The 25,428-nt window shown below is 37.0% G+C and overlaps 1 long non-coding RNA gene across 1 annotated transcript in view; it reads right to left on the bottom strand.

The window, feature by feature from the left end:
• Positions 1-9,120: 9,120 nt before the first annotated feature.
• LOC141491602 (uncharacterized) overlaps positions 9,121-25,428 on the bottom strand; it is a 34,557-nt gene continuing 18,249 nt past the window's right edge. The window contains exon 3 of the long non-coding RNA XR_012469661.1: positions 9,121-9,208. This is a non-coding gene — a long non-coding RNA (uncharacterized LOC141491602). The remainder of the gene's footprint in view (positions 9,209-25,428) is intronic.

The following is a 25,428-nucleotide window of genomic DNA, read 5'->3' as shown; positions in this document are numbered from 1 at the left end:
CAGCATGGTAACCACTGTGCCACCTAGTTCCCCCCATTTGCCATAAAGGTTGATCAATGAAGTTGAAGTCTCAATTGACTGGATATTTAAAATATTTCCCATAAAGGTAAGGAGAAGATAAAATGACTCACTGGTTTGAATTATTCTTTAATTTACTATTTGAATTATCTGACATAGATGAATTTCTAGCCCTGCAAAATGACCAAAGTCACAAGAAAAGGCAACTTGAGTTATACAAGTATGTTTCTTTCACTAGTACGAGTCATATGTCTTCTCCCTCTCCATGCCTTCTCCCATCCCAAATATCATGATCTTCACCAATGAAAATAATCTCTCCAGATCATAACTGCTTTTGCAGCTATTTTCCTAGGAATCATGGAAGTAGTGACTGTGTGCCTAGCTGTCAGAATAACATGAGAAATTGTTTGACACCTTAAAGTATTGGACCTGTCATCCTCCAAGGCCATTTCAAAACTAAATGCCCAACGATTTTGAGCATGTACTCTTGGTTCATTATGCTTAACTCAAAGAATCATAGGGATGAAAAAAATTGAATAATCAGTTAATTACTTGGGGGGGGGGAGAGTTTCTGTACCACATTGAAGTGAGAGAAAAAAAAGTTTGGGACACATTTTTATATGGCTCATGTCCCAGAATTACTCAATTCTCCTTCCTTTGTTGTTGTTTGACTTCTATTGATCTTTTGCTCCCTTAATTATTTCTCTTTAAAGGGACTTTCAAAGATTTTTTTGAAGTTGGAGGCCAAAAGTCACCTCAATGCTGAGAAGGTGTATTAAATTGGATTGCCTTTTTTTAGCTCAGTCTTGGATGGTAATTGAAGCTATATCTCAATAGCAGAGAGCTGCAGTCTTTACTATCTGACAGCTGAGAGATGGTGGCATGAACCTCATACCTCAGAGCTTATTCTTTCATTCTTGCCAGACTTGCAACCCCTAATAAGCAGTCACTGAATAACTTCCTGAGACATTTTCAAACACAACAAAAAAAAAATCCATTTGTTTCCCCTCCTGTTTGCTTTTTTTGTTTGACTTCTAAATGGAGGAGATTAATTTTAGCATTATCTGATCATCTGAGTCTCAGGAACTATCATTTCCCAGATAACTTTTCTTTTCTTAGAAACTCTTTCTCTAGATATCTGGAATTTGGAACAGCTGTACTATTTTTGATGACGACTTCAGGATTTAATCTTAAGGGAGAAGGCAATTCTTATTAGAGGATATTCATTTAAAAAAAGTTTTCCCTGGTATCCAAAGTGAACCTTTTATTGTAGGGGGCAAGAAACCTTTATTTCAGAGAATCATAGAAATTTAGAATTGAGAGGGATATTTTAGATAGCAATTAGGTGGGTATCATTCAATCAGACTACTAAACCATGCAGGATCCCTTCTACAATATTCATGACTCGTTGTCATCATACCTTTTCTTGAACATGTCCATCAACAGCATTATTTATGTTTATTATTTATGTTATATATAATATATATGTTATATAATATATAATATGTTATATATGTTTATTATTTATGTTATATTTCTAGATGTCTCAGTATTCAGCCTATATATTGATCAGAAATCTGTCTCACTCTAATTTCCATCTTTTCATCCATGTCTTAAAGCCTGGAACTAGACCTTCTAAGTCTATCTTGTTTCAGATGATTGCCTTTCAGTTGTGATATGTTCCTCAAGTTAGTCATGCCCTATTCCTGATGATCCTTTGTTGTATCGTAGTGTTTTGAATCCTTTCACCTTAACCACTGTCCTCTGGATATACTCTGGTTCCTCAATGATCTTTTGTGGCACCTGGAAATGGGCATAACTGTTCAGTCATGGCATAATGAGTCCAGAGTATAATGGAACTATTGTGTTTATGATCTAATATAGCCTACAACTGAGGTTTTTTTTTGAAGTAATTTTACATCATTGACTTACATTGGATTTCCAGATGCATTTTTCTGATCTACCAGTCAAATGACCCTATCAGAAAGGAAAATATTATTAGTTTGTCTTGAATTTTTCCTTAATGAATCCATGTTGATCCCTAGTGAATGCTTCTTCCTTTCAAAAGTGCTGAAACAACCTATGTAATAATATCTTTTATAGTTTTTCTGAGGTTCAACATCAAGCCTATTAGTCTATAGTTTCCAGAATCCATATTTTTGCAACTTAAAACAATCAGGATGTTTACCTGCCACCAATCTTTCAAGCAATAGACCTATTCAACAAAATTTATCAGAGATTATTAATAGTAGTTCAATAATCATATCTGCATTTTCCCCAATATTCTTGTTTGTAATCAATCACCTGAGCATGGAAAGATGAATTCATTTCAAGCATCAATGGGTTTTTTTTCTTACTATCTTTTCACCTATCTGCAGTTGCAATCTTTAAGAAGATTTAATCAACTTTTTGTGGACAGGAGTAGACTTATTCTTTTCCAAGCATGGGTCTTTTCTATGTTCTTCCCCTGTTTCAAAAGACATTTTTAAAAAAAATCATTTTTCTAAAGTCTCAGATCATTCTGGATACTTACTATACAAGAAATCATCTTGTACCTTATTATTCCTTCCTAGTAATTTAGCATTCTGCCAAGAAATGAGTCGACAACAGTGAACTTTTTCACTGAAGGGCAAAATTATGGATAAGGTACTGGGCTTAGAATCAAGAGGACATGTTTTCAAATCCTAACTTATACACTTACCATCTCTGTGAACCCAATCCAGTCAAGCAATTTTGAGTGCCTCAGCTTTACAGTGAATTTCGATGAACCCAATGCCTTTATGCTCCCTTCCAAAACTAAATTTATTATCTATCCCTGTCATCTATTTCTCTCTTCAAGACAAGGTCTGTGACAGTAGAGTTCCTCCTTCTTTGTTCTCTTTTTGAATTCAAGATTCCATTTTCCTTCTCCTCCTATAGGATCTAGTGCCCATATGAAGGTTTTTCTGATCCCTCTAGTGACAAGAGTCTCTTCTCCTTGAAATGCTCAGACATTAACTTCATATCTCTTTTGTATCTAGTTAAATGTATACATGTGGTTTACCCAGATAGAATGTAAGCTCCTTGAGGGTAGGCACTGTTTCCCTGTTTTCATATCTTCAGTATCTGTCACAGAGAATGACAAACAATAAGTCCTAAATAAATATTGATTCAATGATTGGCTGATTGACTTTTTTTCTCCTATCACTACCCTCTCTAGAAGGAATCCTTAATCTCTTCGTAAATAAATAATTGACATTTTGCTTTGTACTTTTGGATTTAAAAAATGTTTTCTACACCTTTCTGATTATCTCCACTGTATAGATAAGGAAAAGAAGACTGGGAAATTTCAGGAACTGGCCTGTAGTCACATCACCAACAACTAACAGAGTAAGGTTTCAAACTTCTAAGTCTTACCAAACTGTATTTCCAGAACTCTCTTATGCATTATTCTGCTTCTCAATCTCTACATGCTAGTCCTCTTAAACCCCTAAATGTATTCTGTTCACTAAACTAAGCATCATATCATCTCTCTCTCTTTTTTTTCCCTTCCAAACTCCTTGAACATGTGACTCATAATGGCTAACCACTTCTTTCAAATTCCTTCTTTACTACTTCCCAGCTCCCTTTTGTCCTTCTTCTTTAATAATAATAATGTTCCCCTCTCCCAAATCATCAATGACTTCAATCAATGTCAATCAACAGGCATTTATTAACTTTCTATTATGCATTTACCAGGCATTGTCCTATGCTCTACAGAGACATAAAGGAGCAATGGCATCCAGAAAGCAGCTTATATTCTATTGGTGGAAATAGTATGTACATTGTAGAAGATGTAGGCAAATTTCCTAAGGTCTCAGGTACAATACCCTCACTCTCTGGGATGTCTCTGAAGGATATGGTCTTCACATGTGCTCTTCATGTGCCTTTCCCATTTCTCTGTTAGCGTACTTTTTCTTTCTCTGATACCACAAGACAAGTATTCCCCAAAATTGTGGACCATGGACTGCAAGGTTCACAGAATGATCAGGTAGGGTGAAGGTAGGAAGGATGAGGAAATGAGGCCTGGGTGATAGAAGAGAGGAAAGAAAATACCATGGGGGGGGGACTCTGTAAATCCCTCTCTTTTAGAATTCTTAGCAGAGAGAGGTATGTGACAGAAGGGAGTTTAGATCAAGAGAGAATTCAGGGAATGGGGAAGGAAAGAGGCTAGGCAGAATGAGATTTAGAGTTATAACATCAGAGATACACACTGAAAAGGATCTCCAAGGACATCTAGCTCAAATCTTTCATTTTATAGTCGAGATAACTTGGGTCAAAAGAGGATGAGTCACACAGGTGGTAAGAGCTGCGATTTAAACACAGTTTTTCTGACATCAGTTCCAGTGTTCATTCCTCTATACAAGGGTCAGGTAACATTTGACCCACATAGGCCCTCAAAATCATTTGATCTGCTGCTGCCATGGCAACCACAGGTAGGGCTCAAAATTCAATAAATATAGGAGCTTTTAGAGTGAATTAAGTATTTGACCAAATATAGAAGGCTGTTTTAAGTTGATAATTTTGCATGACCCTCAAATGATATTATAAATATTCAAATGGCCCTTGGCAGAAAAAAGTTTCCCATGTTCTAGGCAATCTTTCTTAAGTTAGAGGTCTTGGGAATACAAGTACAAGAAGTCAATAGTCCCTTGGATTAATACTCAAAAGCTACCAAGAATATCCTTAAAGGTTTCTTTTGTTTGCATGGTGGGAATGAGGTTGAAGAAAGGACTATAGTTTCTTTTGATCTAGCTCCCCTGGTCAATCCAAAATGAATGGAACAAAAACTTGGTTTTCAGGGAGCTGTAAGTTCAATAAACAAAGTCTAACAAGACAGTCAAAAGGAATGTGATGTTGGGCTAGCTTGAGAGGTTGGGCTTTCAAGAGGAGTGTTGCACTCCTGGTCAGACTACATCTAGAGTATTGTGTTCAGTTCTCAGTGCTATAGTTTAGAAAAGTTATTGATTACTGGGAAGAGCTAGAGTGATACAAACAAGTTGGTAAAGGTTCTTGGGTTCCAGAAGGAAATGGGGTTGATTAATCCAGAAAAGAGTTTAGTGAGACCTGGTGATTTGGAGAGAAATCAGAAATATCTTCAAGTATCTGAAGGGCTGTTTTATGGAAGAGGGATCAAATTCATTCTATTTGGCCACAGAAAAAAAGAAGTAGGACCAATGGGATAAAAGATAAATTTAGACTAATATAAGGGAAAACTATCTGACATTGTGTGCTATACCAAAGCAGACTGAGCTACTTTGACCATCAGTAAGCTCCTCCTTTATTGGAGGTCTTCAGATAAGAGACTAAACAACCATAGCTAGGAATGTGGTAGAGGGGTTCCTTTTTCAGGTATTATGATTTGTCATCAATGGCCATTCATGTCTTTCCTAATTCTAAAATTCTCAAATTGTTTAATAAAGAGCAAATTTACCTTTAGTTGATAGCCTATGGAATAGAATGATATTAGGAATCAGAAGGAGGCCTTCCTTCCTCAAAATATGTCTCCTTCATGTGCATATAAATACTTAATTTTTAACAGGAAACAGTACCCTTGGTTTCACAATTTGAGGGTTTTTTTTTTAACAAAAAAGCTTTAAATATATAAACAAGATTTCCTGGGATATCAATTGTTGTTTAATTTTCAGCAAACTGGAATGGTTATATTCCCAAATTTTCTCCTAGCATGCTAGGCACTCCAATTTTAAATGTGTATAACAGTGAAGACCATGTAGAAATGGAAGACCTAAAGTTCTGTGTCTTTTGGGAGAAAATCTTAAGCATTCTAATTTTTAGAAGGGCATGACCTATAGAGCAAGATTACCTTCCTTCTTTAGAACTCTGCTTCATCTGTAAAGTAAGGATGTTAGAGTAGAAAACTTTTGTGTTCCCTTGTAGCTCAAAATTCTGTCACCCTATAACAGCTAACACATATTTATGTGTATAAATTTCAATCAAAATGTGAATGACCTGTTAGATTCCTTCTTGTTTTGATAGAGAAAATGCTTAGAAGGAAAGGAGGTCCCTTGGCCAATGATCAGAGAGCATCATTGACTTAGAGATAGAAGGGACTTTAGACTGGGTCATCTATTGTCCACATCAGACAGTTTAAGTACATGTCAGAGATAGGATGTGCACCTAGGTTCTAAAACTCCAAATCCATCCTGCTCTCCACTGTTCCAGAGTGAGAAAAGAAAGGAAAAAGTGATAGCAAGAGTTGTTGGAGACCAGCCATAAGCCTTACAATTTGATCATCGCTTGTTTTCTTTGCTTATGTGTATAGATGAACAAATACAAGGGCTAATTTATGTGTTTCATGGTAGAATCTTTGGGTAGAACCACTCTCCGGTGATTACAGTTGAAAGGGTGAATCTTGCTCTAAAAGATCTGTATTCAATCTTACTTTGGACACCACCTGACTGATTGGGGAGGGGGGAGTCTAACCAAGTCATATCACCTTTTTCTTACTTTTAAAGAAGTTGAAAGTTGAATTCAAGCCCTACATTCATACATACATACTAGCTTTGAAATATATCTTTTAACCCAGCAATGTACAAGGCATTTCTATAAAACTGTTAAGTTACAAACAAATGGCTGCCTGATGCAGGGAGCTTTTTCAACATGAATCCCAAATACATATGAAGTTGTAGATGGATTCCAAGAAATAAATTTATAATAACATAGACTTTTCCCACATCATTGGAAGCCCCATTATACAAATGTGAATTCTCATTACATAAATGGGAGTAAAAGTCATTACCCATTGCATTACAAAAAAAAAGGGATCCTTGCCCTCAAGGTGCTTAAAGTCAAATTAACAAGAGACTTTTTTAGGAAGGATGCTGGATAGGATGATTTTTTATGTTTAATGAACTATAGAAATCTACTTGGATGGAGGAAGACTCAAAATATTCTTGCACTGGTCTCATTACTTCACTGGTCCTAAATTTATCCTGAAAATGGGTGACATTTACATCCCTATCTTGGAATTTTAGGGTTGAAATATATTGCTAATACAGAGGAAATTTAATTCACCTCATCAAATACTGTTCCAAGTACTGTGAGAGGTAAAGCAAAAATAAATACAAATCAAACATTCCCTGACCTCATGGAACTTACACTTTCCTAGAAGGATATGACATAAATACACAGAAATATAGTTTAGAAAAACAGAGAGGGAAAGGAGCACTACCAAGTGAGAACATCAAGATGTGGTTTAGAGAAAGGATTACATCTACAAAGATGCTTCGAAGGAAAGAGAAGCTTATGGTAGGCAGAAATGAGGAAGAGATGCAATATGGTTTTGGGAAACAGCTTGGTCAAATGTGCAATAGGATATTAAGTTCTCATGAATTCAGGTAATGGTTTCCATTTTTACTTCATTACAGAGTAGATGAAGGGGAGGAACATCAAATAACTTTAAAAAGGTGGATGGAAGCCAAATTATACAGAGTGTTACATAGCATCTTAAGGATGCTATTTTATTGATTAATTTATATTGTTCTATGTGGTTTTATGTGGAATACGTGTGACTCTGGACATAATGTCTATCATCTCTGAGTGGCAGTTTCTCTATTTAAAAAATAAAAAGACTTAGGAATATATTTGGGTTTCCTAGGCTGTAGACCACAAACTCCTGTTAAGCTATAGAATTATTGCATTGGACCCCACAAATCCATTTATAAATCTAAAAACATGTGAACACTGAGTTCGTTTAGTCATATCTGACTCTTCTGATGCTATTTGGGTTTTCTTGGCAAAGATACTAGAGTGGTTTATCATTTCCTTTTTCAGCTTTTACAGATGAAGAACTTAGGCAAATAAGGTGAAGTGAGCTAGCAAATACATTTATTTAAAAGAAACAGTGGGGCAGCTAGATGGTGCAGGGGATAGAGCACCAGCCCTATAGTCAGGAGGATCTCAGTTCAGATGTGACCTCAGACACTTAATAAGTGCCTAGCTGTGTGACTCTTGGGCAACTTGCTTAACCCCATTGCCTTAAATAAATGAAAAAAAAATAATTAAAAGAACCAGCATATTAAAGTGGTGCCTAATACAATAACTAGTTGAGTCATTGATTTTTTTTTTTATTTTTGAATAGCTTTTGATCATGGTTATTGATATTGATGAAATGCAGAATATACAGAGTGGAAAGATAATATCAGGAGTAGGAAATACCTGGATTCATCCCCCATCTTTGATGTATCTTTTGACCCTGGGCAAATCATTTTACTTCTTAATAACCTAAGACCACAAATTGCAGAGCAATTGCAGACCTGCTTTGGTGGAGGGAATTGGTTCATTAGGGGATTCCTTCCCAAATGAAATCACAGTTCAGGACCAAAGGAATCTGAAGGTTGAACTAGACTGCCTCTGAGTTTTCTTCCTATTCCTTTTCTGGGGCTCAATAAAGGGCTATTGTGAGGAACCAGGATTAGACAGTTTTTCTTTAGACCCTAGAAGATACAATAGATGCAATGGATAAAAGTTTCAAAAAAGTAAATTTATATGATATTAAATAAAGCCAATTGTATTTGAAATAAGATTTGTCCCAAAGTGGAATGGTTGCCCCAAGAAATAGAAGATTCCTTGCTCTGAGATTTTCAAGGGGAGGGGAAATGGCTATTTGATTTTTTGTTGTATCAAATGCATATCCTTCAGCTTTGTGGTGGACTAGTTGGTGGTCTCAGAAGTCTCTTCTAACTTCAAGATTCTGTGAATCTATAAAATCCTAGAAATTTACCCTGTGATAACATAATGCCACAAGCAGATGGGAATTCTATTAGCTTGTGATGCATTTGAAGAATTTATTCAAAATCAAATGGCAGCAATGGACATTCAGAGTTTTGGACAGATTTCTCTCTTTGTGTCCTATTATATGGATGGAAATGTGGGGATGAGGGAGGACATGATTAAATTCAAAATTTTTAAAATACAAAGAATTTATTAAGAGGAAAAAACTTATTAAAAGGAAAAGTTCCCCAAAACATATGTGTCATATTCACACACACACACACACACACACGCACACACACACACACACACACACACACACACACACATACACATATATCATACCTTTTCTCACTCTTGGACAGCGGAGTTGGTTTCCCTGAACATCATGTTGTTCTAGCTTATTCCAAGTGAGATATTTAAAAGAATCTGATGAAAGCTAAGGGAAAAGGGGGAAAAATTAAAAAGCAATGAAATGATAGGGTAATGATTAGAAATCATGTTAGCTGGTTTCTATCTGTAAAATGAATATGAAACATTGGCTTCTCCAATCCCAGAAATACCTAAAGGTTAATTCATAGGATCATTGCAAGTTTTGAACTGGAAGGAATCTTAGAAATCATTTAGGACTTCTGGCCAAGATGGTGGAGAGAAGACAGGCAATGTTGTAAAGTCTCCTGATCTCTTCCCCATCTATCACATGAAACAAACCTCTTAAAAGAAATCCGATCCAGAAAACCCAGAAAGAAAAGCCAGGAGAAAGAACATCTACCTCAGGATTTGTCTCCCACAGCGGCCTTGGATGGCCTTGGATGAATCCGGGCAGGTGAGTCTGGGCTCAGAGGGAGGATCTGCCCTGGATCAGCCAGATTGGCAGCTGAATTGGAACCGGGAGTCTGAGGGCCGGAGAACAGGACCTGCTGCATCAGTGGTGGGGCTGGACGAAAGGGGCTTGGGTCCAGGGGGAAGCAGAGGCACTGGTGTAGGTGCTGTCCCCCTGGAGCTCCAGGACCAGACTGGGGGAAGTGTTCTGGTGCAGGAGAGCTGCAGACACCATCCCTAGGCTCCGTGGGTTTGAGAAACTCTGAGGGCATGTCTCCATTGCCCAGAGGCCTCTCCCCAAACAAATGCAAATTACTTCTGCCTCAGGCCCAGGTGTGTGAGCTGAAGAACCAGGCAGTTTAGGAATGACCTCAGGCCAGGGTAAATCCCACCATTGACTGAAGGCAAAAGAATTCAATAGTTCCAACTCCTGCCTTCAGGCAAAGGGAGAAGCCCTCCCAACCAAGGTCACAGACACTCCAGAGAGGGCAACCAGCACATCCTACTGGCCAGCCAGAGAAACTGCACTCAGTAAAGCCTTCAGCAATCCCAAACCCAGGTGAACCAGCCCCGCCCCAACTCAAGGTCTTAGTATAATGAAGAAGGGTCAGCAGAAAGGTGGATCCATAGAAAAATTCCTGGAAGGGAAAGACCCCAACTCAGAGAGACCTGGAACATCTGAGGAGAATACAATCTGGTCTCCAGCACAGAAAGACTTCCTTGAAGAAATAAGGAAGGAGCTTAAAAATTTGGGAGAGACAATTAATACCCTGCAACAAGAAAACAAAACCTTAGAAAGTACAATTGGACAAACACAAAAGGAGAATAAATCTCTCAGATCCTCAAATGAGCAAATGCAAAAAGAAATTAATTCTCTCAAAACCTCAATTGGTCAAATGGAAAGCTCTTTCAAGAGTAGAATTGACCAATTGGAAAAGGAATTGCAAAAGGTTAATGAATAAAACTCCTACCCCCAAAAAAGAACGGAGTCTACAGAAACTAATGACTCCATGAGACAGCAAGAGTCAGTTAAACAAAATCAAAAAATAGAAAAAATAGAAGCAAATGTAAAATACCTCATCAACAAAACCACTGACCTCGAGAATAGATCGAGGAGGGGCAACCTGAAAATTATAGGACTTCCTGAAAACATTGAAGAGAAAAAAAGCCTGGACTTAATATTACAGGATCTAGTGATGGAAAACTGCCCTGGTATCATGGAATCAGAGGGCAAAGTAGTTATTGAAAGAGTACATTGATCCCCACTAGAAAAAGATCCTAAAATGAAAACACCAAGGAATGTTGTGGCCAAACTGCAGAACTATCAGATAAAAGAGAAAATCCTGCAAGCAGCCAGAAAGAAACAATTTAAATATCAAGGAGCCACAGTAAGGATCATGCAGGACCTGGCTGCATCAACTTTAAGGGATCGAAGGGCCTGGAATGAGATATTTCGAAGAGCATGGGAGCTTGGAATGCAGCCAAGAATCTACTTTCCTGCAAAGCTGAGCCTTCTCTTCCAGGGAAAAAGATGGACATTTAACGAAATGGAAGAATTCCAAAAATTTCTGATGAAAAGACCAGAGCTAAACAGAAAATTTGGACATCAAACAGGAGGTTCAAGAGACACATGAAAAGGTAAAAAAAGGGGGGGGGGCGGTAAAAGCAAAAAAAAAAATGCAATCCAGTAAGTTGAAACTGGCTATATCCCAGCATGGGGGTAAAAAAAGATTCTCATAAAAGATTCTCATAAACTTTGAGAAATGTAACTCTAACAGAGAGAATACAGCTAGCCAGAAATGATGGACATTCATGACCTATCCATGAGACTACTATCTAATGGGATGTAACTGGCTTTAACCCCACTTGGGAGAAAGACTCTAATAACTCTCAGGAATTTTGACTCTATCCAATGGAATATACAGAACTAGAAGGGACAGACACTCAGAATTTTCTATGACTTAGATAGAAGGATCTAAAAAAAAACATTACTGCCCTAAAAAGGGGGACAGGAAAGAGACAGGAGGAGGAATGGGATTGAATGGGGTAAATCTCATTACACTAAGAGGTACAAAAAACCTATGGTAATAGTGGGGAAGAAGGGAGCAGAGGAGAAACACCTGAATCTTCTTCTCATCAGACTTGGCTTAAAGTCAACCTACACATACTCAGTTAACTTATAAACCATCTAACCTTTCAAGTATTAAAAGGGGAAAAGGGGGGGGGTGGAGAAAGGGAAGGGGAGTGGGAGAAATAAGGGGAAATAACAAAAGGAAGGGAAGGGAAAAGGGAAAAAGGGGAGGGTGTGATATAGCAGGGCAAACACACTGAAGGGGGTGGTTTTCAGAAACAAAAGACTGAGCAATATGGATAAAAGGGGGGAAAGGGGGAAAATACAAACAGAGGGAAGATAGCACAGAGGGCAATAAAGAATTAGTAATCAGAACGTTGAATGTGAATGGGATGAACTCTCCCTTAAAACTTAAGCAAATAGTAGGAGTGGATTAAAAACCAGAATCCTACAATATGCTGCTTACAAGAAACTCATGCGAAGAAGAGAGATACATATAGAGTAAAGGTCAAAGGTTGGAGCAAAATATATTTTGCTTCAGCTGAAGTAAAAAAAGCAGGGGTAGCAATCCTTATCTCAGACAAAGCAGCAGCAAAAATAGATAGCGTTAAAAGAGATAAGGAAGGAAACTTTATCCTCCTAAAAGGTACCATAGACAATAAAGTCATTTCAATATTGAATATATATGCACCCAGTGGGACAGCACCCAAATTCTTGGAGGAGAAGCTGAAAGAATTACAGGAAGACATAGACAGCAAAACTCTACTAGTGGGAGACCTCAACCTCCCGCTATCAGATCTAGATAAATCGAATCATAAAACAAACAAGAAAGAACTTAGGGAGGTAAATAGATTGTTAGAAAAATTAGATATGGTAGACTTAGGGAGGAAACTGAATGGGGATAGGAAGGAATATACCTTTTTCTCTGCAGTACATAGAACTTATACAAACGCTGACTATGTATTAGGACATAAAAACCTAATGATCAACTGCAGAAAGGCAGAAATAGTGAATACATCTTTCTCAGATCACAATGCAATAAAAGTCATATGCAATACTGAGCCAAGGGGATATAGACCCAGAACAAATTGGAAACTGAATAACCTCATTTTAAAAAATGAGTGGACCAAAAAACAAATTATAGAAAGAATTAACCATTTTATCCTAGATAATGATAATAATGAAACAACATACCAAAACCTATGGGATTCATTCAAAGCAACTCTCAGGGGATATATTATAGCTCTAAATTCTTATATGAATAAATTGGAGAAAGAGGAAATCAATGAACTAAACATGCAACTAAAAAAATTAGAGAAAGAACAAATCAAAAATCCCCAATTAAGTACCAAATTAGAAATTCTAAAAATTAAAGGAGAAATTAATAAAATTGAAAGCAAAACCCAATAAAATTGATAAACCTCTGGTCAATTTGATTAAAAAAAGAAAGAAGAGAACCAAATTGCTAGTATCATAAATGAAAAAGGTGAGCTCACCACCAATGAGGAGGAAATTAAAGTAATAATTCGAAATTATTTTGCCCAACTCTATGCCAATAAATTTGATAATCTAAGTGAAATGGATGAATATTTACAAAAATATAAGTTGCCCAGGTTAAATGAAAAAGAGTTCAAATATCTAAACAGCCCTATCTCAGAAAAAGAAATTCAACAAGCCATTACTGAACTCCCTAAAAAAAATCTCCAGGGCCTGATGGATTCAGAAGTGAATTCTACCAAACATTTAAGGAACAATTGGTTCCAATCCTATATAAACTCTTTAGAAAAATAGGGAAAGATGGAACTCTGCCTAACTCTTTCTATGAAACCAATATGGTACTGTTACCTAAACCAGGAAGAGTTAAAACAGAGAAAGAAAATTATAGACTATTTCCCTGATGAATATAGATGCAAAAATCCTAAATAAAATCTTAGCAAAATGATTACAACAAGTCATCACTAGGATAATACATTATGATCAAGTAGGATTTATTCCAGGAATGCAGGGTTGGTTCAATATTAGGAAAACTGTTAATATACTCAATTATATCAACAACAAACCTATCAGGAATCATATGATCATATCAATAGATGCTGAAAAAGCTTTTGACAAAATACAGCATCGATTCCCATTAAAAACACTAGAGAGTGTAGGAATAAATGGACTGTTCCTTAAAATAATTAGCGGTATCTATCTGAAACCATCAACAAGCATTATATTCAATGGGGAGAGGCTAGAGGCATTCCCAATAAGATCAGGGGTGAAACAAGGGTGCCCATTATCACCACTACTATTCAATATTATATTAGAAATGTTAGCATCAGCAATTAGAGAACAAAAAGCAATTAAAGGAATTAGAATTGGGAAGGAAGAGACAAAACTCTCACTCTTTGCAGATGACATGATGGTCTACCTAAAGAATCCCAAGAAATCATCTAAAAAACTACTGGAAACAATTAGCAATTTTAGCAAAGTTGCAGGTTATAAAATAAACCCTCATAAATCCTCAACTTTTCTATATATGTCTAGCAAGAAACAGCATGAAGAGCTAGAAAGAGAAATCCCATTCAAAGTAACCTCAGACAAAATATTTGGGAGTCTATTTGCCAAGACAGACTCAGAATCTTTTTGAAAACAATTATAAAACACTACTCACACAAATAAAATTAGATTTGAATAACTGGGCAAATATCAACTACTCATGGATAGGTAGAGCTTATATAATAAAAATGACAATTCTACCAAAACTAAACTATCTGTTTAGTGCCCTACCAATCAAAATTTCAAAAAATTACTTCAATGAGTTAGAAAAAATTGTAAGTAAATTCATATGGAGAAATAAAAAGTCAAGAATTGCCAGGAGCTTAATGGAAAAAAGTGCAAAAGAAGGTGGCTTAGTCCTACCCGATCTAAAATTATATTATAAAGCATCAGTCATCAAAACTGTTTGGTATTGGCTAAGAAATAGAGTGGTGGACCAGTGGAATAGACTAGGTGTAAAAGCAGGAGAGGATTATAGTAATCTGTTGTTTGATAAATCCAAAGAGTCTGGCCATTGGGATAAAAACTCTCTCTTTGACAAAAACTGCTGGGAAAATTGGAAGTTAGTATGGAAGAAACTTAGATTAGACCAACACCTCACACCCTTTACCAAGATGAGATCCAAATGGTTACAGGACATAGACATAAAAAACAATATTATAAGCAAATTAGAAGATCAAGGACTAGTCTACCTTTCAGATCTATGGAAAGGGGAGCAGTTTATGACTAAGGAAGAGTTGGAGAACAACACCAAAAACCAATTAGGTTATTTCGATTACATTAAATTAAAAAGTTTTTGCACAGATAAAACCAATGCAACCAAGATCAAAAGAAATGTAGTAAATTGGGAAATAATCTTTACAGTTAATGATTCTGACAAAGGACTCATTTCTAAAATATACAGAGAACTGAGTCATATTTTTAAAACAAAAAAGCCATTCCCCAATTGACAAATGGTCAAAGGCAATTTACAGATGAGATCAAAGTAATCCATAGCCATATGAAAAAATGCTCTAAATCATTAATTATTAGAGAAATGCAAATTAAAGCTTCTCTGAGGTACCACCTCACACCTCTCAGATTGACCAATGTGCCCAGGAAGGATAATGATCATTGTTGGAAGGGATGTGGGAAATCTGGGACATTATTACACTGTTGGTGGAGCTGTGAACTCATCCAACTCTTCTGGAGAGCTATTTGGAACTATGCCCAAAGGGCAACAAAAATGTGCATACCCTTTGACCCAACAATACCACTACTGGGTCTATACCCTGAAGAGATGAGGAAAGAGGGTAAAAACATTGCTTGTACAAAAATATTTATAGCAGCCCTGTTTATGGTGGCAAAGAATTGGAAATCCAGTAAATGTCCTTCAATTGGGGAATGGCTTAGCAAACTGTGGTATATGTATGTCATGGAACACTATTGTTCTATTAGAAACCAGGAGGGATGGGATTTCAGGGAAAACCTGGAGGGATTTGCATGAACTGATGCTGAGTGAGATGAGCAGAACCAGAAAAACACTGTATACCCTAACAGCAACATGGGAGTGATGTTCAACCTTGAAGGACTTGCTCATTCCATCAGTGCAACAATCGGGAACAATTTTGGACTGTCTCCAAAGGAGAGTACCATCTGTATCCAGATAAGGAGCTGTGGAGTTTGAACAAAGTGCAAGGACTATTCCCTTTAATTTAGAAAAAAAACAGATAGCTTATTGTCTGATCTTTTTACCTCTTAGACTTCTCTTCTCTTTAAGGATATAATTTCTCTCTCATCACACCCAATTTGGATTAAGGTACAACAAGGAAACAAAGTAAAGACTGACAGAGTGCTTTCTGTGGGGGGGAGGGGGAGGGAAGCAAGATTGGGGGGAAAATGTAAAACTCAAATAATATCTTTAATAAAAATAAATTTAAATTTAAAAAAAGAAATTATTTATTCCAGTTCCTTTACTTTGCATATGAATAAATGTCTGAGTCCAAATAAACTTAGGACCCTACCTAGGTTTACACAGTAAGAATTAAAACTAGGATTGGAGATTAGACTTCCAAATGCAAAACCTTTTCCCACTATGCCATGGCTATATGGTCTAGTTTCATTCCTGAGTAAACCAGGAAATAATTCCTTAAACAGTCGTGTTACTCTAAAGCAGAAGTTCCTGACTTGGAATTCAGATAGATTGCACAGGGTCCATGAACTTCAAAGTAGGTTTTCATGTTGATGTTGCAGAGTTGTTTCAGCCTGAATCTTCATGATCCCAATTGGAGTTTTCTTGGCAGCCATTTCTTTCTCCATCTCATTTGCAGATGAGGACACTGAGGTTAAACAGGGTCAGTCACAAAGCTAGTAAGTGTCTGAGGTCAGATTTGAACTCATGAAGGTGATTCTTCTTGATTCCAAGTCCAATGATCCATGCATTGTGAACTTTACTTTCATTCATCATAAACTGAAATTTAGCATTTCTCTCAGTTATGAATAAAAGTTAACAAACATTCTGAGAAAGGGTTCAGAGGATTCACCAAAGGCATCTCTGTCATAAATAAAAGTAAGAACTCTTGCTCTAAAGGGACTATGATATAGACCCCATTAACTCATTTATCCATTACAGACATGCATAGTCATATATATTTTATACAACTGCACCTGAGGTAAAAGAAAAAAAATTGACAAGTGGATTTCATTCCTCTGGATAGTGCCTAGAAGGGTCAGATTGATGAATATTTGACCATTTTCTATCTTATCTCTGTCATCAAGTTTTTATTGTGACCTTAGATGTGCCAGATAGATGTCAAGTTCTTCATTTACAAAATGAGACAAGTCATCTATGGCCTCCATCTGACACATATAGGAATGCTAATGGAAAAGCTAGCTACAGAATACCCAAGAAACAGAGATGGATGCTCCTAGGCAGTCTTATTAATTGAATCATGTAATTGGGAGGGAGCCTCTGAGTCATGTATTACTACCCTTTCCTTTTTTTTTTCTTTTCTTTAGTTTTTTACAAGGCAAAGGGCTTAAGTGGCTTGCCCAAGGCCACACAGCTAGGTAATTATTAAGCATCTGAGGCTGGATTTGAACTCAGGTACTCCTGACTCCAAGGCCAGTGTTCTATCCACTGCACCACCCAGCTGCCCCTACAACCCTTTCCTGAAAACAAATCCCTCTCTCTCTCTCTCTCTCTCTCTCTCTCTCTCTCTCTCTCTCTCTCATTCTCTCATTAATATATATATATACATATATATATATATATACTTATTTACATATACCAAGTGACCAGTCATTCACATATATGTATATTTATATATATGGAGATACACACATATACACACACACAGATCCCAAATGATCACTCAGCCTTTGCTTCCAGGGTAGAAGAAACTAACTCTTGGACTACAAATGCTAATCTTTTTTAACTATAATTGGCAGGAATTTGTGTTTTGTTTAATTTTTCCCAAGCCTATATTCATCTTTTTTCCCCCCAAATTTTCCCCTTTGCTCCTTGTTCTGCTTTCAAAGAATAAACTTGGCTTTAGTATCTTGGTCTACCCACCAGCTTGTATGAGTACATGCTGATTTGCTGTAAGTTAAGTTCTGTTACACTGTATTATTTAAAAATAAACTGAGATTGTTTCCAGTTGAGTGGTTTTTTTGGGAAGCCTCCTTTTCCAAACTATTTTATGCTCTTGAGTTATTTTTCTACTCCTACACTAGGAGCAGAATTGCCTAGAAGGACAATCCCCCAAGACTAAAACACACTCCATTGCCTTTTTATGTCTTTGGAAGACATTATGGTCATAAAAAAAAAAAAAACCAGGGACAAATAAAAGTTGCAGTGACAGGAGGGAAGGAGGCAGAGATTAATGGAAATAGCACAGCTCTTAGAGCATAAGAATTGATTCAAATAAATGCCACCCCTCTACTCTATTTAGTAACCAAAGACTAGAACAATCTAGAGTATAGTAGAAAGAGTAGTAGATGACCAGTCAGAAAATCTGCAACCTGGAAAAGGTCCTCTTGTTGATCTTTATTCATAACTCAATGCCTTATGATACCCCCCATTCAATAAATTCCATTGGCTCCTTATCATTTCTAGGATCAAATATAAAATCCTTTGGGTATTCAAAGTCCTTCCCAATCTTCCTATGTGCCCCTCCTCCTTCTATTTTCTGAAATCCAGTAGCATTAACCCGGAATGCCCTTATATCTCCAGTCTTTGGACACTTCCAATTGCTGTTTTTATTCTTGGAATAATCTCTGTCCTCATCTCTACCTCCAGGCTTTCTTCAAATTCCAGAAAAATCATCTGATTATGTCATTCTGAGCAGTCTTGATCTGGCAGCTGGTACTATTTTGTGACCCTAGCTATTTATTTTTCAAAGAATTTCAGTGGAAAGAGGACTCATTCTGAAGACACACAACCTATTGCTGATTCAGCATTCATAACCCACTGCTGAAGTTTGTTTTTTGTGATCTTGGACACAGTCATTTGACCTTCCTGGATCTTAATGTCTTCAAAGATTAGACAGGCTTTAAGGGTTTTCAGCCCTAGCTCCATGATCTCATTCCCAATTAACACAAATGAGGGCTCCTTGGGTGATGAATATTTAGGTTCCTCTGACAGGAATGGAATGGACTTGGAGAGGCAATGGATACTCCTTCCATCTAAGTGGATCAGCAGTTATGGAGTTTAGGTTCTTAGAATTGTCCAAAGGCACAGAAAGGTTAAGGAATTTGTTCAACTGCACATAATCTCTAGGAGTCAGAGGCAAGATTTGAACCTAAGTCTCACTTCCTCCATGATTGCTCTCTGTAGCTAAATCTACTTGCTTCTATGATGTTTAATATGAATTTTTAAAGTTTTGGAATAAGCTCAGCATTTGTTATTATTGGGGATGGGCGTTGGGTGGATTGGTCACTTGGTTAGATCAGAATATTTTGGAATTGGGATCTTTGGCAGGAGACTCAGACAAATTTAAAGATATACCAAACTCTTATCCCATTTCAGAGAATGTTATAATTCAATATGTAGATCATTAAGTCTCAAAATAAAACAAAACTCACAAAGTTGTCTAAACAATCCTACTATGAAATTGAAATCTTCATTTTTTCTTTTCTTAAAAAATTTATTTTATTATGATTTTTTAGAAATTAAGCAAACATTTTCATCACAGTAAAATAGTAAAATAACAGTAAAACAGGGGAGAAAAAGGTAATTGTTCATGAAACTGTAAATCTATTATGTACAGTTGTAATTCTTTTTAAATATATAATAAAGCTATCATGTAACTTTCATTTGTTTCCTTTTTATCTTCCTTCTTCCCAGGTCTAGAGATGGCTAATTAAATGCAAATATATAGATATGAACATATGTGTGGATATGCCTCTATATGGACATGTGTAAAATCATTCCATACATAGTCCTACATATTGGTTTTTTCTCGGGATGCAGGTGGCATCTTCTATCGCATGTTCTTCATAGTTAATTTAAGTATTTATAATAGTCAATATTACTTAGTTTCTCAAAGTTACTATTAAAACAAAGCCTTTACTTATTAACAATGTTCCCAACTTAGAGGCACAGTCTTTGTGTATATTGTGTATACTAAAGTTCAGCTAGTTGAGTAAGTTTTCACATTTCGTTCAGATGTTTGGCCTTGTGTAAGGAGGGCCAGGCACCAATATTATATTTGTCCAGAGGAAGGTACTGTTATTACCTCTTCATTTTTGACATATTCCCCTAGGGAGTCAGTCTGAGTTCCATGAAATCATCAGCTGACTTAACACCATCCCAAGGAAATAGAAGTGTGACTCTCAGCAACAATAAGGAATCCAAGGGAAAGGTTAAACATGAGAGACTAATTAAGTCTCTCATGTTTAATTAACCCTGAACATATCAAGTTGTCTCTAGATCAACCTTTTCTCAACCCCAGAGTAGAGATTCCAAGCTGTTCAAAAACAATTTGCATGAATGCAGTGAACTATTAGGGATATAGAAAGATAGAATCTGAAAGGGATTGTTGTGGGTAAAATTAAGTTTTCTTTCTTGCTATATTTAGACTTTTTATGTTTTATGTGTTGGAAAAATTCAGGAAGGTACTCAAGGAAGATATTCAAATTTTGAACATGCATAATCATTGATCTTATTCATCTTTTTCTCTTCACAGAAAAATCTGTAGATTTATGGAAAGAATATCCACTGTCAAGTTCAGATTTTACTGTATGGCCAACAAATGGTTTTCCAGTCTTTGGTCAAAAGCCCAAATAAATTGAGTACCTTCTAGAGAAACTCTGGAACAGCTCCAAGTTTTAAGAAAATTTTCCTGATATTTTATTACTTTGAGACTCTTGCCCACTACTCCTAACTCTGTCCTCTGGAGTCAATCTGACATGTCTTCCAGGGGGGGTTCTTAATCTTTTGGAAATTTTGGATCCCATCATAAACCTATCAAAGCTTTCTCAGAACAGTATTTCTAAATGTATAAGGTAAAAATATATGACCTATGAAGGAAACAAAAGATTTTAAATACAAATATCAAGATATGGTTTTTTAAATTTTATTTTCTTTACCTTATTTTTGAAGGCAATCAGGGTTAGTTATGTGTGCAGGTTCACACAGCTGGTAAATATCTGGGGTTTGATTCAAATGCAGCTCCTCCTGACTTCAGGGCCTGTGCTATAACCACTGTGTCACCTAACTTTCCCCAAAATATGGTGGCCTTATTTTTATGTTTATAGCCTTCATTTAAGGGCCTCTGGTCCAATCACTATTCTTTTGATTTTGTTATTGTTGCTTTTCAAGGCAATGGGGTCAAGTATTTTATCCGAGGTCACTCAGCTAAATAATAATTGTCTAAGACTGGATTTGAACTTAGGTCCTTCTGACTCCAGGGCCCCTACACTATTGACTGCACTATATAGCTGCCCCTCCAATCCCTATTCTTTTTTATTAATTAAAATTATTTTTTATTATTTTGAACTTGATGGAAGAGTATTTCCATATAGAAAGAACAGGAAAAAATGGAAGATTGTACATGAAGTTCTGTTACATACAGTCTATTCAACACATCATTTCCAAACATGTTGTACTTATCTGTATTTTCTCCTGGCTCTCCTTTTGTTCTTTTTCTTCTCACTTTTTTAAACTCTTTCTTTTTTCATTTATTTATTTTATATTATTATAATAATCTTGTTGTTAGAGTAAACAAAAAGCCCCCTCCCCCAAGAGATGAGAATCCTTAAGAATAGTGAGAGAGGGAAAAAAAGTATACTTCAGTCTGTGTTCAGATTCCAATGGCTCTGTCTCTGGGGCGAGTTGCCTTCCCCATCATGACCATCAGAGAAGTTACTTCAATATCTTTTCCCTCAATTGCTATCACTAGCTGTATTTCCCTCCACTCTATTCCTTCCCACTCTCATTTATTCTATTCTCTCTCTCCTTTCATCCTGCCCCTGTTCAGAAGCATATTGTATCTGAGTACCCTCTCCCACTATCTTCCCTCTCTTTTATCACCTACTCCCCCTTCCCTCCCCCCCAATTCCCCTTATCCCATCCCTTTCTTCTCATTTTTCTCTAGGGTAAGATAGATTTCTATACACTATTAAGTGTGTATGTTATTTTCCTCTGAGCCATTTCTGATGAGAATGAAGGCTCACTCATTCCCCCTTGGCTTCCTCAATTCCTCTCCATTGTAAAATCTTTTTCTTGACTCTTATGTGATCTTAGCCCATTCTTCCTCTCCTTTTCCTTCCTCCCAGTACATTCCTTTATCACCCATTGACTCTAACTTTTTACTGTATTATATACCATCATATTCAGCTCCTTCTTGTGCCTTATGTTCCTTCTAACTTCTCTTATAAATGAGAAAGTTCATATGAGTTATCAGTATCTTCTTCCCATACAGGAAAGCAAGCAGTCCAACATCATTAAGTTCTTCATAGTTAGTCCTTCTTGTCCACCCCCTCTATGGGGGTCCTGTACTTGGAGATCAAACTTTCTGCTCAGCTCTGGTTGCTTCAGAAGGAAAGTTTGAAAGTTCCATTTCACTGAAGGTCCATATTTTCCCCTGAAAGAGGATGTTCAGTTTTGCTGGGTAGTTGATTCTGTGTTGTAAACCAAGATTTTTTGCCTTCCAGAATATCATATACCAAGTCCTACAAGCACTTAATGTATGCTGCCAAATCCTATGTAATCCTGACTTATTGAACCATGGTAGTTGAATTGTTTGTTACTGGCAGCTTTTAGTATTTTCTCTTTGACTCAGGAGTTTTAAAATTTGGCTGTGATATTTCTGCAAGTTTTTCTTTTGGGATCTCTTTCAGGAGGTAATCATGAATTCCCTCAATTTCTATTTTAGGATAGAATTTCTATCCTATCTTCTAGGATCTCAGGGCAATTTTGCTATTTTATTTCTAGAAAATGAAGTCTAGGTTCTTTTTCTGGTTGTGACTTTCAGCTATCCCAATAATTTTTTAAATTATCTCTTCTGGATTTATTTTTAAGGTCAGATGTTTTTTCAATGAGATAGTTCACATTTTCTTCTAATTTGGGTTTTTGGCGGGGTATAGTTTTATTTCTTCTTGATTTCTTACAAAGTTATTGGCTTCCTTTAGTTCCAATCTGCATTTGAAGGAGCTATTTTCTTCAGCTTTTTTATCTCCTTTTCCAGCTGGCTAGTTCTGCTTTTAAAGGCATTCTTCTCATTTGCCTTTTTTGTTGCTCTTTCCATTTGGCCTATACTGGTTTTTAACATATTATTTTCTTCAATATTTTCTGTATTTCTTTTACCAAGCTGTTGACTTAGTTTTCATGCTTTATTGGCATCATGCTCATTTTCTCCTCCCAATTTTCCCCCACCTCCCTTAATTAATTTTCAAAGTCTTTTTTTGAGCTCACCCATAGCCTAAGCCCATTTTCTAATTCTCTTGGAGGTTTTGGATACAGAAGGTCCAACTTTGTCATCTTCTGAGTATATATTTTCATCCTCCATAGACCCAAAGTAATTTTCTATGGTCAGATTCTTCTTTTTCTATTGTTTGCTCATTTCCTCAGCCTATGACTGACTTACCATATTTCCAAGACTTTGGGGGGGATTGGGGGGACAATCCACTGAGACCTTAATTTCTCCAAGTTCTTATGAGAGGCTCTGTCTGCTCTCTTGCCTGTGCTCTGGTATGTGGATGACCACAGGCACTTCCCTCTGCCCTAGAGCTGTGAGGAGGGGCCCTGCTCAGTTATGTTGATGTTAGGGCCCAGCCTGCATCCTGGATCTGAGTGTGGGTAAACAGTAGAGTCCTGTTCCAGGGTGAGCAGAGAGACCTCTGCAGTCTCTCCGGACCCCCTCACTGTCTGTGGGCTGAGAGCTCTGGAAGTGCTGGGTGGCTCCACTGATTCCCACTGCAGGTTCTCATTGCAGGGTTGTTCTGAGCCTGGTGCTCTGCTCTGGTGCAGCAGAGTTCTCTCAGCTGTCCCCCGTGATCCCTGAGCCAAGAGGTATGGAAACCACCCCCTCTTGCATCTGTCCCAGATGCCTGGCCCGGCTGTGCTGTGACTGTGTTGGTTGCAGCTCTTTCTAACCCCCAGTCCTGGTGAAACAGACCTTTTGCACAGAACTTCTAATTTGTTTTGGGTTGGGAAATTGTATCATTTAGTCCTTTCTGTGGCTTCTGCCTCTCTAAATTTTGGCTAGAGTCATAATTTGACAACTTCTGGAGTTTGGGGGGGGGGGGACAAGTTTCCAGTAATTCCTGCTTTCATGCCTCCATCTTGGCTCTGCCCTTCCAATCCCTAGTTTAAGGGACAACCCTTCAAACTTCTTAAAATCATCAAGTCCCTTCTTTTTTTCTATTCCTCCCATCCTGTCACTTTTAGAAACTAGGTGGCATAGTGGATAATGTCAAACCTGAAGTTAGGAAGACCTGAGTTCAAATGTGATCTCAAACATTTACTAGCTTTATGACAAGAGGAAAGTCACTTATTCTATATTTACCTTAATTTCCTCATATGTAAAATGAGGATAATAATAGCACCTGCCCCAAAGTACTGTTATAAGAATCAAATGGGCTAATAATTGCAAAGCAAAAAATAAATTAATATTATTTTCATTGTTATTATTCAGGCTAAATATCTCCAGGCATTTTTGTATTTTTTCCCAGGTACTTATCAAATCTATAAAATAAAACAAATGAACTAGAAGTTGAATTCAGGATGTGTCTCCTTCTGACTTTAAGTCTAAGATCCTAACTGAGAAGGTTTTACAACACAGACTAATTCTCATTGCTCCATTCTTGAGCCTCTCCAGTTCCCCAGTATACTTCCTTAAGTGTGGTCTGTATTGACCATGATACTCCAACGATGTTATAATAACATCAGAGGCCAATAGGACCATTATCTTTTTATTTCTTTTCATATGAGTTTCTCCTAATGCTGCCTAAGATTATACTGGATATTGTTTATAATCACACTGACCCATTAGTGACTTTGTAGTTTACTATACTCAACATAGTCTCCTCAATACTAAAAATCCCTTAATGCTTTGCAAAGGACCTGATGATGCCTACTGGATCTTACATTTATAAAGGAGATTTTTTAAAAATCCTTCATGTAGGAGTTTACATTCATTCTTAGTTTATGTTTAATCTTATTTCATTTGATCCATTGCTCAGACCTGCCAAGATAGTTTTCTGGCTTCTGATGTTGTCAGTCAAGTATTTCAGATGTGTCTTCTGAAAAGTTGAAGCATGCCATTTGTGAGTATCCGACAAACATGCCACAGACAAGGCTAAATTAACATCAATAGAAAATGAGGCAGGCTGTCCTCCTAACATTTTTAGTTGTTCTAAATCATTCTGGGATAATGCCCTTATCTGTCCCCTCTGCATTTCTTTTTTCTCCCTCCTATCCTCCTCTCTTCCCCATTCCAAATGTTTGTCTTGTTCTCGTTCTCTCTCTCTCTCTCTCTCTCTCTCTCTCTCTCTCTCTCTCTCTCTCTCTCTCTCACACACACACACACACACACACCATCTCACACCTCCAAGTCTACAGTAGTGAATTTCCCTTCCCGCCTCCAACCTCTGTTCTTGAAGGAGAAATCTCAGATTTGTTTGAAAATCTCTTGAAAGTGTTGAGAAATTTCACCAAGAGGGAGTATGCTTGATATACATCTTTAAAGGAGACAGAATCAATGATCAAAGATACTTACAGGTGATGAAATGCCAGAGTCAGA

This window comes from Macrotis lagotis, chromosome 6, assembly GCF_037893015.1.
Source record: "Macrotis lagotis isolate mMagLag1 chromosome 6, bilby.v1.9.chrom.fasta, whole genome shotgun sequence".
In the NCBI taxonomy this organism is placed as follows: Eukaryota; Metazoa; Chordata; class Mammalia; order Peramelemorphia; family Peramelidae; genus Macrotis; species Macrotis lagotis.
The sequence above is the reverse complement of the archived record's forward strand: the minus strand, read 5'-3'. Positions and strand labels throughout refer to the sequence as shown.